This window comes from Miscanthus floridulus, chromosome 2 (genome assembly GCF_019320115.1).
Source record: "Miscanthus floridulus cultivar M001 chromosome 2, ASM1932011v1, whole genome shotgun sequence".
In the NCBI taxonomy this organism is placed as follows: Eukaryota; Viridiplantae; Streptophyta; class Magnoliopsida; order Poales; family Poaceae; genus Miscanthus; species Miscanthus floridulus.
The window spans coordinates 120,425,136-120,441,147 of record NC_089581.1 but is presented as its reverse complement, the minus strand read 5'-3'; the positions used below and the strand labels follow the sequence as shown (position 1 = coordinate 120,441,147).

Below are 16,012 nucleotides of genomic sequence, written 5' to 3'. Positions count from 1 at the left end.
ACGGTGGACACTGGATGCCAAAGAGCTAGCAGCTGCAAAGACTCTTCGGGAGAAAGAGCACATCTGTAGTGCAAAGCTAAGGGAAGAGTCCCTTAAGGTTGCGGCATACATTGCCTTGGCTTTCAAAAATCTCCAACACCACTCTACTATATGGCTACCATACAACTTCGAGTAAGCTCAACTCTATACTTAAAGCTTTGTTCGATATATTTCATTCGATGCAAAAGGGCTTATCTAGTTCTATGATTAAATCCATGTAGCAATCACTGGATTTGTATAGCCGTCGATGTCGGAAGGAGCATGGCATGGGTCTTTGATTCATTAGATAAGGACATGGTGACATACAAAGACTTCATATCGATTCTCAAGACGTATACATATCGACAATCCTCATTAGCTTATATGTTTGTATACATACTTGCAACGTTCACTTTTGGATACTAACAAGTTATATTTGCTAAAATAATTCGAACAGGGCATTTAGGTTCTATGTCACTAATCATCATGGAAGGCATGATCCAGCAAGGAAGGAAAAGCTGGCTATAAAAACACTATGTGCGGTAAGTGTAACTTACTTCTTCAGTACTCCGTTACATGGCTGTCAAAAGCATTACTAAATATTTTCATATGCAAAACACACAGTGCCCCAAGCAGAAGCCTGGGAGTGTACATTGTGGATACTATATATGTTCTATGATGGGTAACACCGGTGCCTACAGGAGACACCCCTTAAGGGTAAGTTTGAACCTCTTCACCCATAGTATAAAAACTTCGTAAATGGTATGAAATACTAAACCGAAACTTGTTTTCTTGTAGTGGAGAGAAGAGAAAGGAATGAAAAGAGACTCATACAAGGATGACCAACTCTTAGAGCTCGTCGACGACCTTTGCAACTTCATATTGGACCAGATTGTACACGTCAGAGGCGCCTACCATGACCGAGAGTCTGAGTTAGGTACAAATCCTCAGTACCAACACCTTCGTGAGACAGAAAGGCTAGCTCTAGGACGTTGATAACAATGTGTATGTAATTTGTATATTTAATGATGGATTGTATATATTCATGTGAATTGGACTTGTAATTGTAGTTTATAGAATACTCTTATGTTTGTAGTCGCGGTCGCGGGGTGTTCGGCAACGCGAATGCGGTTCGGAACGTTGGTTGTGGGACGTTCGGCAAAGCAATTTTGAATTGAAAATTTGATTTTTTTTGCGGAAAAACGTACTGGGGCGGTTCTAAATTGAACCGCCCCTACAAATACCCGTTGGTAGGGGCGGCTGGTACTACAGCCGCCCCTACAAATTGATTTGTAGGGGCGGCTGGTAATAAGAGCCGCCCCTACAAATAGATTTATAGGGGCGGCTGGAAACACCAGCCGTCCCTACAAATCGATTTATAGGAGCGGCCTGGGAACCACCCCTATAAATACATGATTTGTAGAGACCCTTACGTAGGGGCGGCTAGGTAAACCGCCCCTACAAATAGTCTACAACCGTTCCTACAAATGTTTTTTGACGTAGTGCTCGCTAGATGAATTCATAGTAAGTGTGTGGATTACTAGTGGCTAGCAGAGTGACCATATGGATCTACTACTATACGGCTTTGTTTATATATGCACGTACGTACGGCCGGCAGGGTTGCGACGCGTCGGTGCTGCTAGACGACACGGCGAGCTTCACCGGCGAGAAGGGGGCGAGGCCGAACGCGGGGTCGCTTCGCGGCTTCGACGTGATCGACAACATCAAGACGCTGCTGGAGCTGCTGTGCCCGCAGACCGTCTCCTGCGCCGACATCCTCGCCGTCGCCGCCCGTGACTCCGTTGCACAAGTAAGCCACACCTCGATGGATCGATCACGTCCCATCATAGAACTGTACTCGATGATGAATCGACAACATCAAGATTCTGCTGGAGCTGCTGTAAATGAAGGCACACTTCTATCGCCTAAACTGTATTAATTACATTCCACTGATGAAGTGATTTAGATAATTTCTTTTTTACTTGCACATATATAGCAATTGAGTACGAAAAATATAACAGAACTGAACAGACACAGATGATGCTCTCCGATCGATCCACTTTCCCACACGTCAAAAGTAGAAATGAAATGCATGATTATTAGTTTATATTGATCATAGCTGAGGTCGATTGAACAGCTTAAAAGTGATTCTCTGAACGTGTTGGTGCAGCTGGGAGGACCATCGTGGTCCGTTCCCTCGGAGGGACGCCACCACGGCGAGCGCGTCCCTGGCCGACAGTGACCTGCCCGGACCTACCAGCAACCTCGACGGCCTCCTCAACGCTTTCTCCAACAAGGGTGTTTGAGCAGCACCGACATGCACTAGTAGAGAAATTAGTTGTACTTCTGATTCTTAACCCCCTTCAATCCCGGTTTTAGAATCGGGAGCACGAATCCGGGACTAAAGGGCCCCTCATTTAGTCCCGGTTTCGCGTCCGGAACTAAAGGTTCACCTTTAGTCCCGGTTGGTAATACCAATCGGGGCTAAAAAGGCCTCCCGGCCTGGCCACGTGGGCTGGCCCTTTAGTCCCGGTTGGTATTACCAACCGGGACTAAAGGTTTTCATTTTTTTCATTTTTTTGTTTCTATTTTCAATTGATGATTCGTTTTGGTTTTCGAATACACATTCTACGCTGCTAATAATATATGTATTTTACATGTTTATAATGTTCGAACATTTTGTACAAACTAAAGTATGAAAGTAACGTATATATTACATGTATATATATATATTGTACGTTATTTTATGTACATATAATATGTATATATATATATATATATATATATATATATATATATATCAAATAAAGCTTGTATTATATATTCTATCATATTCTTGGCATAACAAATTTACTCCATCTGGTTTGGCTTCCATGTTTCGTTCACGTTATTGTAGAACTCGTCGGCGGGGTTTAGGACCTAGTCATTAAGAAATCCTGCTATGGTCTCTTGAATTGCTTTCAGTTGGTCACGTCGTATGACTTTTTCCTTCAACCATAGAGTCTTCAATAAAAGTTAAAGGAAAAGTATTAATATATATATATATATATATATATATATATATATATATATATATATATATATATATATATATATATATATATGTGTGTGTTGGTCACGTGATTACTTATATATATGAGCAATAAAAGAAATTATGAATATATGAATATATTTATATAACGTACTTTGAGGTTCTCTTCAGGAGTTCTTTTTGAGTACGCCATGATGAACTCGTAAATATAGTATCCGCAGTAGTTGTTCTCCTGTTCTTGCCTCAGAACTCACTTTTATGAGAAAAAAGATCCGGTGAATTGAAAGCATGCATGGTGTTAATTGAATTATATATATATATATATATATATATATATATATATATATATATATATATAAATGTAGCTAGTACTTACTTTGTGTGCGATTACATCCCGTGGCATTTTGCAATGTTTCATGTGGTGTTCCTCAATGAAACTTTTCCAAACACTGCGCCCAATAAAATAAAAAATTAATTTGGCCTTTAATAATTGTTGCAGTTAAGAGATCGGGGTATATATAGTTGCTAGAGAGACCAAATTATCCTTGGATAATATCTATCATGTCTTGGTACTCTGTTTGCTCTTTTCTTAACGAGTCTAAGATGCTCAACCGACTATTGGCCATATCGATGACCATCAATATCCGGTGATTGCTGCATATGTTTTTATACACAAATATGATCGACATTAACTAGAGTCAACATATATATATGGGAGATAGCTTAGCTAGTAAGCAAATAATTGAACAAATGTCCATATGATCGACATTAATTATTTAACACTCACTTGAAGTTGTATGGGAAGAGTATGTCCTTGTTTTGTTGGCTCACTAAGAACCTCATGAGATTTTTCTTGAGTTCAGCTTTCCAATGAGGCGGGGGATTAGGGTGTTTGAATACGACATTTGGATCAACGAAACCAACATCATTATCCTTTCTCTTTCTGAGTTCTGTCATCTCATATCTGCATATATAAAAATATAGTGTGAGGATATATAATTTATATATATACATGTAGCTTTATATATATACACTTTAATAGTAGAAAATAATCACACTTACAGACAATAGCAGCTAATGAGACTTTTGTCGAGAGAGTCCAGGTGACATAGTTGGTGTAATTCTGAAAACTCGACATATATAACGTCATCGCCACGGAAGTAATGTTGGTTTCTAACTCTGACAGAAACAAAGGTCTCTCCCCGTTCACACGCCGTCATGTACCACTTGTTTAGCAGGTACATTTACGTACCCAGTTCAACTAAGGCCTCAGGGTTGTATAGACTCTTTCCATGTTTAAATTTCTTCCAAGGATCCACTTTCGGAGCAGATGATCCTTCAGCGAGCACTTGGGCAAGGTTCAAACCGGTATCCTCGTAAAACCGAGCCAGGTCCTCAAAATCGACGTCCAGTACGTCTAAGTTTGAACCATATTCATTACGAATGACAAGAGGGGGGACTGATTGTTACGATTGTTGTCTAAGTTGTGCAACACCTTTCCCTGCTCTAGTCTTTTTCTATGTCGCCTCAAATGACTTGGTGAGAAAGCGATCGTAGTCCGATTTTGGCAGGGTCTTTTGAGATTCCTGTTTTTTCTGGTCCACCTTCTTTCTTAGAAGATCTGGAGGTAGGTAGAAGTACGGTTTCTCTGGATTCTCCCTCGCTTCTCGTTGCTTTCTTACTTTTTCGAAGAAACTGCTCACATTTTTTGTACTGCAGCATTTAATTCCTTTTCACTTTTCTCGTAAGCCAGTTTTTTGGGAATAACTGGATTAGAGGAGGCTTTCTTCTTTGCCGACTGGTGGGCCAACGGCTTCGTTTGCGGGGCGGACCTCTTAGGAGTTGGCTGCTTCTTGGTCATGACGGGAGGCGGGGCAGCCGTTGGAGACCTCCTTGGAGGCGTTGGAGACCTCTTTGGAGGTGGTGGCGGTGGCAGCGTTGCATAATCATTGCCCGGAGCACTATGATGATCTGGAGATTGAATAATTGGACTTAGGTTGGCGGAGGCCCTGCTGTGTGAGTACAAAAAAGAATAATTAGGTATAAGAAATTATTATTATTAATCATGCATGTCAATAGAAAATTAGTAAAAAAATTATTTCGTTCACTTTTGTCCGCACCTATTGTCTGGCAGTTGAGGAAGCGGCGGTGGACTAGAGACCCCCGGAATAATGATGTAGCACTTGCGCCATAGTATGAATGTCTTCTCTACTTCTCCTAGAGTTTTCTCCCCATCACCTACTAGAATGTCAAGAGCCAGATCACTAAAACCTTTGTTAACTCTATCCACTGAGACGCTAACATATCCAGGTGGTATTATTGCCCTATGGATTCTTGGTGTCTTGGTAGGATCTGGAGGAGAAAAAACAGTGAGAGCCACCATGATTGTGGCATTCCCATTTGGAATATGTAGCTCACATGATGTAAATGGTGCAGTGATGTCATCCACGGGGAAACGTAGCATTGCGTCATCTTGATTTGGCAACTCCATGGAAGCGCAACTGCTTTTCAACTGATCAGAGAGGCTAATATTAATGTTGATTCCTGGATCTGATGCCTGCCTTTGGGCATTTATTGCTATTTGCACTTGCTTTATGATTTCAGCCTGCATTCTAGCTTGCATGTCTTTTTCGCGCTCCTGTGCTTGAAGCAACGCCTCCTGTGACTCACGAACATATTCCTCCAACCTACTGATCCGCGCTGCTTCCTCATCCTTCCTTCTCTGCCGGCTTTTGTAGGTATCTCTATCGTTAGGGAAACCATGCTCCCAAGAAATGTTCCGTCCTAAACCTCTCGTTCGGCCACTGTGTTCAGCAGTCCCGATGGCATACATCAGTTCATCCTTCTCTCTATTGGGCCTGAACGCACCAATAGCTTTAGCTTGTAGAGCATAAGAAAATCTTTGTGTTGCTCTTTCGAGTTTTGGGCCATGAACCAGCTTCCCGGTCTCTAGGTCCAGTCTTCCCCCATGGGCGAAAAACCAATTCTTCGCGCATTTGGGCCAATTAAGTGATTCTGGTGTGATACCCTTGGTAAGAATGTCCGCTTCCATTTTTTCCCACTTGGGAATGGCAGTCGCGTAGCCACCTGATCCCATGCCATGGTGATATACCTTCTGTCGGGCATTCTCTTGGTTCCTTCTCACCCGTTCCTCACCCTCTTCCGATGTCTTGTACTGTACAAAATCATTCCAGTAGGGCCTCAACTTCACGAGTGGGCCACTAGTATTGAAATTGGGCGTTAGGTTCTTCTTGATGTATTTCGTATATAGGGATTTCTTCCAAGTCTGGAATTGTGTGGCCATCTTCTTCATAGCCCACTTTCGAACTAGCTCCTTCAATTCATCATCGTTGATATCATCATAATCATCCGCTTGCAACGTGAAATGTTGAAGGATATCATCCCAAATTAAATTCTTATCAAGATCAGAGACAAAACTAACATGAGGCTCGTTGATCTTTTGCTTTCATTCACGGGCACTGATCGGAAGTCTGTCCCTTACAAGGCACCCACAGTGTTGCACGAATTTCCTTGCATGTGGACCAAGTGGTTCGTCTGTCTCAATATTGAATTTTGATATTATGTAGCGCCCCTCCAATGGCTTTTTCGGGCCTCGAATATTTTTGCTTTTCGCCGTTGTGGTCGTCGATCCAGAGGGCTATGTTTAAAAAATATATATATCATGTGTACACATAATAGATGATAGATATTCAAATATATATATATATATATAATATTCAAATATATATATAAATATATATACATCGCCAGTATTTTCTTGCACAATATTTTCTTGGTTATCTTCAAGAGACAGGTATTGACTCCCGTCATCTGCATCCTGTTGGTCACCATCGGCAAATTGAGTGCCGGTGTTGATAAGATCCATCATTTCTTTATCCATGTTGTCTCTTGGGGTAGCCATCTAGTTTTTACACCACTAGATATATCTATAAAAAATAAAAACTATGTCTATAAAATGGACTCCTGCAGGACGTGCCACCTCGAGGATAGTAACATTTGTAGATGACATTTGTAGGTCTGAAGTTATCAAATATCCATCAAATTATAGCTCAAAAACATGTTTAAATAAATAACCATCTGTACTAGTTGACCTTGTTTACGTGATCATCTCGACGAGCATTTCTCCACCAGACGGCACCGTACTTGGCCACGGAAGAGCTCCGATTCTACGAGGAAGGGAACCCGGTCTTCCACGACCGTTGTCGCTCTCCCTCGTAGAATCAAAGCTCATTCTTGACGTCCGTTACCGCTCGGCAGAGAACATGCTAGCCGAGATGAACACGGTCCGCAAGTTCAACTAGTACGGATTTTCTACAATTTTCTAACAATTTCATTTCATGGAAAAATTAATTCTAAAAGATAAAAGGCATGATTTCTAAGTATTTCATTTCATGGAAAGATTAATTCTAAGTGACCTACTCGACATCGACGAGCTCGCGGGCGTTTCATAGAAAAATTAATTCTAAGTGACCTGCTCGACAAAATTGAGAAAAAACACACGCTCTCATGCCATCACACATCTTCTAAGATCACGTAAGCTTCCATACTAGTTGACCTTGCTTACATGATCATCTCGGCGGGCATTTCTCTACCGGACGGCACCGTACTTGGCCACGGAAGAGCTCCGATTCTATGAGGAAGGGAACATGGTCTTCCACGACCGTTGCCGCTCTCCCTCGTAGAATCAAAGCTCCTCCTTGACGTCCGTTACCGCTCGACAGAGAACATGCTAGCCGAGATGAACACGGTCCGCAAGTTCAACTAGTACAGATTTTCTACAATTTTCTAACTATTTTCTAAGTTTTTCATTTCATGGAAAAATTAATTCTAAAAAATAAAAGGCATGATTTCTATGTGACCTGCTCGACATCGGCAAGCTCATGAGCGGCGACGTCCACGCCAAGGAGGCGAAGGTATGCCTGCCCGAGTACGAGAACTACGTGCCCTGCTACTACAACATCACGGATGCCGTTGAACGTCTCGGATCTGGGGGCCGGCGTCGTCATAAGCTTCCACGCAAAAAGGAGGAAACGACGAGACACCAGGCCACGCCCGTGCTCCACTGAGCTCGATGGCTCAGCGCAAAATCACATTACAAGATTGCCGGCACGATGGCTCAGCACACGCATCCATCCGATTACAAAAGGTTGGAGCAATTAATCCATCATAAACGGATTATGGTGGTGGCGGTGGCTCACATCCAAGGTGTCAAATGTGAGGTCCAGCTCCTGCAGCTGCCGGAGCAGCTCCAAGAACTCGATCGGACTCCGGCTGCAACAACATGAGAGCAGAGAAGATTCAGTGCGAGTTACCAATGGAACCGGCGGCGATAAAAATGGAGGGACCTTTTCTTGGTCATTGAGGAGGATGACCTTGATGCGCTCTGTCTCAGCGAGGACAGGATCGTTGAGGAGGACGGCCTTTTCTTGGTCGTTAAGGAAGACGGCCTTTTCTTGGTCGTTGAGGAGGACGGTCTTGAGGAGGACAGGTGCGCCATCGTCGGTGATGACGAGCGAGGTGGGCCGGGGACAAGGACGACGTGAGGCGTGCGCTGGTCGGCTAGAGAAGAAGCGCACGTGCGCGTGGGGCGGTGACAGCGTGCGCGTGTGACGAGGCGAGGCTAGGGTGGTCGCCTAGGGGCGGCGGTGCTGCTGGATGAGGCGATGGAGAAGATGAGGTGATGGAGAAGAAGGCTTGGCGGCTACTGGATCCGGTTGGAGAAGAAGGCGGTGGAGACAGAGAGGAAGAGAACTAAGGGAGAAGGGCGTGGTTTTATAATGGGCGACCTGTAGTCCCGGGTGATGGTTAGAATCGGGACTAAAGGTTCTTTAGTCCCGGGTGATGGTTAGAACCGGGACTAAAGGTCTAAACTTTAGTCCTGGGTGTAGCCACGGCCCAGGAGTAAAGGTGATTTTGTCGGGCTACGAAAACACAGCCCATCTTTAGTCAGTCCTGGGTGATGGTTAGAACCGGGACTAAAGGATCTTTAGTCCTGGGTGATGGTTAGAACTGGGACTAAAGGTCTGGCCTTTAGTCCCGGGTGTAGCCACAGCTCGGGAGAAAAGGTGATTTTGGCGGGCCACGAAAACGCAGCCCATCTTTAGTCCCGGGTGGTTGGTCCACCCGGGAGTAAAGGTGGGCTGCAGTTTGGCTTCCCTCCAGTTTCTAGAAGTTTTTCCTTTTTTATATATTTCTTTTATATAAATATACAGAGAGTTGTTAATTGCCTAGTAAATAAAATATTAGCAAAAAAATTACAAAAAGAATTCTGGGACCTGGTTTTGCATTATTATACATAAGAAAAATCTGTAACCTAAACTCTTTTGTTTTACCGTATAAATATTTAACATAGTGTAAATAATAATCATAATTTTCACCATGAAAAAATGTACTACTTAATTAAAATCATTAAAACTATTGTTTTCAAAGGAAAATTAGTTTTCACATCTTATTGACGTTGATCATTTGTTTTTTCATCACACATTCTCAACAGGAAATCCACCGTCAAGCAGAAAATTCATTTAAATCGTAGAAAATATGAATACACGACAGAAATATGAATACACTATATATATCAAGCGGGCACAGTAGTGAACTTCTTCTTAATGTATATCCCTTGGTTATGATCGCGCCGTAACCATGGAGTGTCCTCATCATTTAGCTGGATGCTTGGGTCTTTGTTCACTGTGAAGGATGGAATTCGGTCATCCTTTTTCATAATCTTCTGATATGTCTGACTTGTCTTCAATTCCGATGATGTTTCTTTTCCCTAAAAGAACTATGTGGCGCTTTGGCTCATTGATCAGGTTGTTGTTGTTTTTCCCTCTCTTCGGTTTTGTAGACATGTCCTTGACATAGAACACCTGATTCACATCCTTGGCAAGGACGAACGGTTCGTCTTTGTACCCAATATTGTTGAGGTCCATGGTTGTCATTCCATACTGGTTGTCGACTGCTACCCCGCCTCCAGTCGCCTTTACCCATTGGCACTTGAACAAAGGTACCTTAAAAGTAGGTGCATAGTTTAGTTCCCATATCTCCTCTATGCGGCCATAATATGTTTGCTTATTTCCATTAGGGTCGGTGGCATCTATGCGGACACCACTGTTTTGGTTGGTGCTCCTTTTATCTTGGGCTACTGTGTAAAATATATTCACATTTATCTCGTACCCTTTGTATGTGAGGATATGCCATGATGGCTGCCTAGCCAATAAATACAATTGCTCATCAATACTCTCATCACCCTGACATTCTTTTCGCAACCAGTCGCTGAAAGTTTCCATATGCTGACGCGTAATCCAAGCTTCAGACTTCCCTAGAAACTCGGATCGGAGCAACTCTTTATGTGTCTCGATATACGGATCCACCAAGGAGGAGTTTTGCAGAACTGTGTAGTGTGCTTTATTAAAATAATTGTCCTACATACCAATATATGTTTTCTTCCCTAGTGTACCCTTTTCACTTAGTCTCCCCTCGTGTCGTGATTCAGAAACACCAATCGGGTCAAGGTCGGGAATAAAGTCAACACAAAACTCAATGACCTCCTCTGTTCCATAGCCCTTGGCGATGCTTCCTTCTGGCCGAGCACGGTTGTGAACATATTTCTTTAGGACTCCCATGAACCTCTCAAAGGGGAACATGTTGTGCAGGAACACAGGACCGAGAATGCTAATCTCCTTGACCAGGTGAACTAGGAGGTGTGTCATGATATTAAAGAAGGAAGGAGGGAACACCAACTCAAAGCTAACAAGACATTGAACCACATCATTCTGTAGTTTAGCTAGATCCATTGGATCGATTGCCTTCTGAGAAATTGCATTGAGGAATGCACATAGCTTCACGGTGGCTAGACATACATTTAGAGGTAGAATTCCTCTTAATGCAACTGGAAGCAATTGCGTCATGAGCACGTGGTAGTCATGGTACGTTAAGTTTAGGAATTTCTTCTTTGGCATATTTATTATACCCTTTATATTCGAGGAGAATCCAGATGGTACCTTGATGCTTGCTAGGCATTCAAACATGTTTTCCTTCTCTTCTTTGCTAAGAGTGTAGCTAGCAGGACTTAAGTAATGGCATCCATCATCTGTCTTCTCTGGATGCAGGTTGTCTCGTTCTTTCAAACACCACAGGTCCTGTCGTGCTTCAAGTGTGTCCTTAGGCTTCCCATACACACCCATGAAGCCTAGCAGGTTCACACAAAGATTCTTCGTCAGGTGCATCACGTCGATCGCGCTACGGACCTCTAGGACTTGCTAATAGGGTAGCTCCCAAAATATGGACTTCTTCTTCCACATGGGTGCGTGACCGTCGGCGTCGTTCGGAACAGGTTCGCTGCCATGTGCCTTTCCAAATACTATTTTCACATCCTTGACCATATTGAGTACATCCTCACCAGTTCGGTTGTCCGACTTAGTTTGGTGGTCTGCCTTACCTTTAAAATGCTTGTCTTTCTTTCTTAGGGGGTGATTCATAGGAAGAAATCGACGATGGCCAAGGTACACGACCTTTCGACATTTTTTCAAGAATATACCTTTAATGTCATCGAAATAGTGCGTGCATGCATTATATCCCTTGTTTGATTGTCCTGAAAGATTACTTAGAGCAGGCCAATCATTGATTGTTACGAACAACAATGCTCGCATGTCAAAGTGCTCCTGTTTGTGCTCATCCCACACACGTACACCTGGTCTGTTCCACAAAAGTAGAAGTTCTTCAACTAGTGGCCTCAAGTACACATCGATGTCGTTGCCAGGTTGCCTTAGGCTTTGGATGAGCACTGACATCATAATAAACTTATGCTTCATGCATAACCAGGGAGGAAGGTTGTAGATACATAGAGTAATAGGCCAAGTCCTATGACTACTGCTCTGCTCCCCGAAAGGATTCATACCATCCGTACTTAAAGCAAACCTTAAGTTTCTTGCGTCATTTGCAAACTCCGGGAATTCTCTATCGATTGCTCTTCACTGGGACCCATCAGTAGGGTGTCTCAATATATTGTCTACCTTACGGTCTTCTTTGTGCCATCGCAACAACTTTGCATGGTCTTTGATTCTAAACAGACGTTTCAAGCGTGGTATTATAGGAGCATACCACATAATCTTGGCAGGGATTTTCTTCGTGGGACGTTCGCCCTCAACATCACCAGGGTCATCTCGCCTGATCTTATACCGCGATGCATGACATACCGGGCATGCATCTAACTTCTGGTACTCCTCGCCACGGTAGAGGATGCAGTCATTAGGACATGCATGTATCTTCTGGATTTCTAATCCTAAAGGGCAGACTGCCTGTTTTGCTTTGTACGTAGTGGCGGACAATTCGTTATCCTTCGGAAGCATCTTCTTTTGGATTTTTAGTAACTCCTCAAATCCCTTGTCAGATACACCATTCTTTTTCTTCCATTACAACAATTTTAGTGTGGTACCCAACTTTTTCTGCCCCGCATCACAAGTTGGGTATAGCAATTTCTTGTGATCGTCTAGCATGTGCTCGAACTTGATCTTCTCCTTTTCACTTTCGCATTCTCTTTGTGCGTCACGAATGGCCTGATCAAGATCATCAGCGGGCTCATCTTCTGCCCCTACCTCTTCTTCAGCTTCCCCCATTGCAGTATCATTGAAGGCACCATATTCAGTAATAATGTCATCATCGTCCCATTGTTCTTCTTCACCTTCTTCCATTACAACCCCAGTTTCTTCGTGCTTCGTCCAACAAATATAGTTTGGCATAAAATCCGACTTCAACAAGTGTGAATGAAGACTCTTTGAGCTAGCATACTCCTTCAAATTCTTACATATGGCACATGGGCAGCACATGAAACCATCGCGTTTGTTTGCCTCGGCCACACGACAGAAAGAATGCACGCCCTCAATGAACTCTTAGGAGCGGTGATCAGCATTGTACATTCAATGCCGACTCATCTGCATTACATGGCATACATACCATATTAAAACCTAGAACATAATTAGTTAATTATACGACATGCATGCCACCACACAAGGTATTAATTTATGAAAGTCTCGCTACAATGTAGACAATCCCAACTACCACTAAAAAACTAAAGCTAAAATGCACATCAGCAGCATAAGGATTTCGTGACCAATCCCAACTAAAATAGACAGATCATGCGTTTGTTCAACATCTATGGCCTTCTTCAGCAGGATCACTGCCTCATCAGCCGCCGTAGCCGCCTGTGCAAGAGAGTTTTACACGTGTTCAACATACTCTTCCTCCTAGTACCAGCCTGAACATCCAGTGCCATCCCACTGAAATTAAAACAAAAAATTAGAACTCTAATCACAATCATCATGAAAATAAGTATAAATTAACCATAATCATCAAATGCGACAAAATAACTCACATTGTGATCCGGACACTTGTAGAAGATACGACCCTTGTTGGGACACTCCTTCCTCACCCGGTACTCCATCACAATTTTCTCCTCACACTTGCCACATGCAATGAGAGGGAGGTCCAACCTCAGTCGCTTTGGAACCCGATGAGAGACCGAGGACCCGAAAGCAGTTGACATCTACTCTCTATACTCATTTTTAATATAATATAAAATTCTCATTTTATAAACAAATAAAATTAAAAAACTCTAAAATTCTCTATATCTCTAAACCATGAAGTGTGCTATGCATGCTAGAAATGAAAGCTGAATACTAGTTTTGAATAACTACTTTAACCTTCCTTCATCCAAATATGTAAACTTTAAAGTGATTTTGTGCTTAAATGGCTTACAAATAAAAAAATCCACCATAAAAAACCACATATATCTAGTCCACAAAATAAGATATGCTACTGATGAAACATGATAGCTCCAACCGGGACTAAAGGTCCCCTGCAGCAAAAGCCTACCGCGGTAGCCATTGGCCAGGGATCTTTAGTCCCAGTTCGAGCTACCAACTGGGACTAAAGATTTCTCTAGTCTTGGACGCGAAAAATATCGGGACTAAAGTCAAATTTCGAAGTGGATCAAAAATCGTTTTTCTACCGGTGATGGTCGCCCTCTCAGGTACGGTACTGCACATGCATGACGACGATATGTTACATGACTGCGAAGATTGAAACCCGCCCGATCTCCGTTTGATCTGCTTCATGCAATGCCTGCATGCATAGATTCGCAGCAAGCGGGCAGGCAGGCTAAGATGGCACGTCCCATCGTAGATCTTTGCTTCACACTGCACTCGGCAGGGCAGCAGATCATCCACAGCTAGCTAGCTCGAGCACATGGTATGTCCTGCTAGTAAAAAATAAACTAAACTGCATGCACAGGAAATTGATATCGACGCGGCGGCAAACTGTGGCCTGTTCGGCTGGCTGAAAAAACCATTGATGTTGATTTGTTATGAGAGAAAAATACTGTTATTTCGCTGAAATGGTACCACTGATAAGTTCAAACGAACTTGACAGTATGATCTTGCACTCATTCCATGCCAGGCAGTGTGACCAAATGACTATACTTATATACATGCATATATATAACCAGATCATCTATATATATAGTTATTCCTTAATCTAAGAACAACTCTCAACATCTCAAGTACGCATTTGTTCCGTTCTGTTTTCCTTTACTCGGTATAGCCATTGTCTGCTTCATCTCGATCGCGCGCCTTCATATGATTGTGCAGTGCACATTATCTATATGCATATTTAATATATACATACATCGTACTAGCAAGGAAAACGCTAGCTACATGCATGACGATGCATCATTGTTCGTTTGCATGTGCGGATCAATTCAACATGGCGATGGATGACGCCCTGGTCTCTGTTCAAGCTAAGTCACCACCTTTCTATCTGCTCGCAACCTGACAACATTTGGACGCGTAGGCATCACCTACCGAGTACTCCTACGTGCATGATCATCGATCACGCGATCGACAGCCCAACTACCAGCTGCTTCTACCACACCAATGCAATGCATTCATGCAAGATCGAGCAAGATTTTCGTTGCTTGCCTCACCGCCGCCCACGGCTCACCACGCGGGCATATGCATTATGCAGGTGCCCACACCGTCGGCCGGGCGCAGTGCAAGAACTGCCGGGCCCGGATCTACAACGACACCAACATCGACGCCACCTACGCGGCGACGCTGAGGGCCAGCTGCCCCGCGCAGGCCGGAGGCGCCAGCGACGCCGCGCTCGAGCCGCTCGACGGCTCCATGCCGGACGCCTTCGACAACGCCTACTTCGGCAACCTGCTCTCCCAGCGCGGCCTGCTCTACTCCGACCAGGCGCTCTTCGGCGGCGGCGGCGCGACGGACGGCCTGGTCAGCACCTACGCGTCCAGCGCCGTCCAGTGGGGGAGCGACTTCGCCGCGGCCATGGTCAAGATGGGCAACCTTAGCCCGCTCACCGGCACCGACGACGAGATCAGGGTCAACTGCCGGAGGGTGAGTTAATTAGCTAGCTCACAAACACATCGCCCCGTTCGCTTCGCTGAAAAAACAAGTCAAAACATTGTTCCGACTGATTTGTTGTGAGAGAAAAACACTATTCCAACTGAAAAAACAAGCTGAAAAAGACGAATTATAAGAGAAGCGAACAAGGCCATTGATTGCATTTGTGTGTATATTTTTTATTTTGCAAAGCTGCAGAGAAGAATTGAAATGGAGTCTTGTATACATACAACTATTGTTTACTATTCAATATTATTTCGTGCATATATACATATATAATAATATATAGCCTCTGAACTGGACTACTTGATCCCTGTACACTAGAGGAAGCGAAAATCATTCTCCTACACATAATAAACCAACGAGAATTGTCATACATGTAAGTGCATCTAAGCTTTTTACTAGCCAGCTAGGCTTTCGTGGGTTGAACGACGATACGGTTAAAGGTCTAATAAGTTTACTCAGTATTGAATAGGGATTTAGTTATATAGACTTGGAAAAGAGATTTGTATAATTTGAAGTGTGTTAAAAG

At 43.3% G+C, this 16,012-nt stretch overlaps 1 pseudogene; it reads left to right on the top strand.

Moving 5' to 3' along the window:
* LOC136539507 (peroxidase 70-like) overlaps window positions 1-15,539 on the top strand; it is a 28,352-nt pseudogene extending 12,813 nt beyond the window's left edge.
* Window positions 15,540-16,012: the final 473 nt, after the last annotated feature.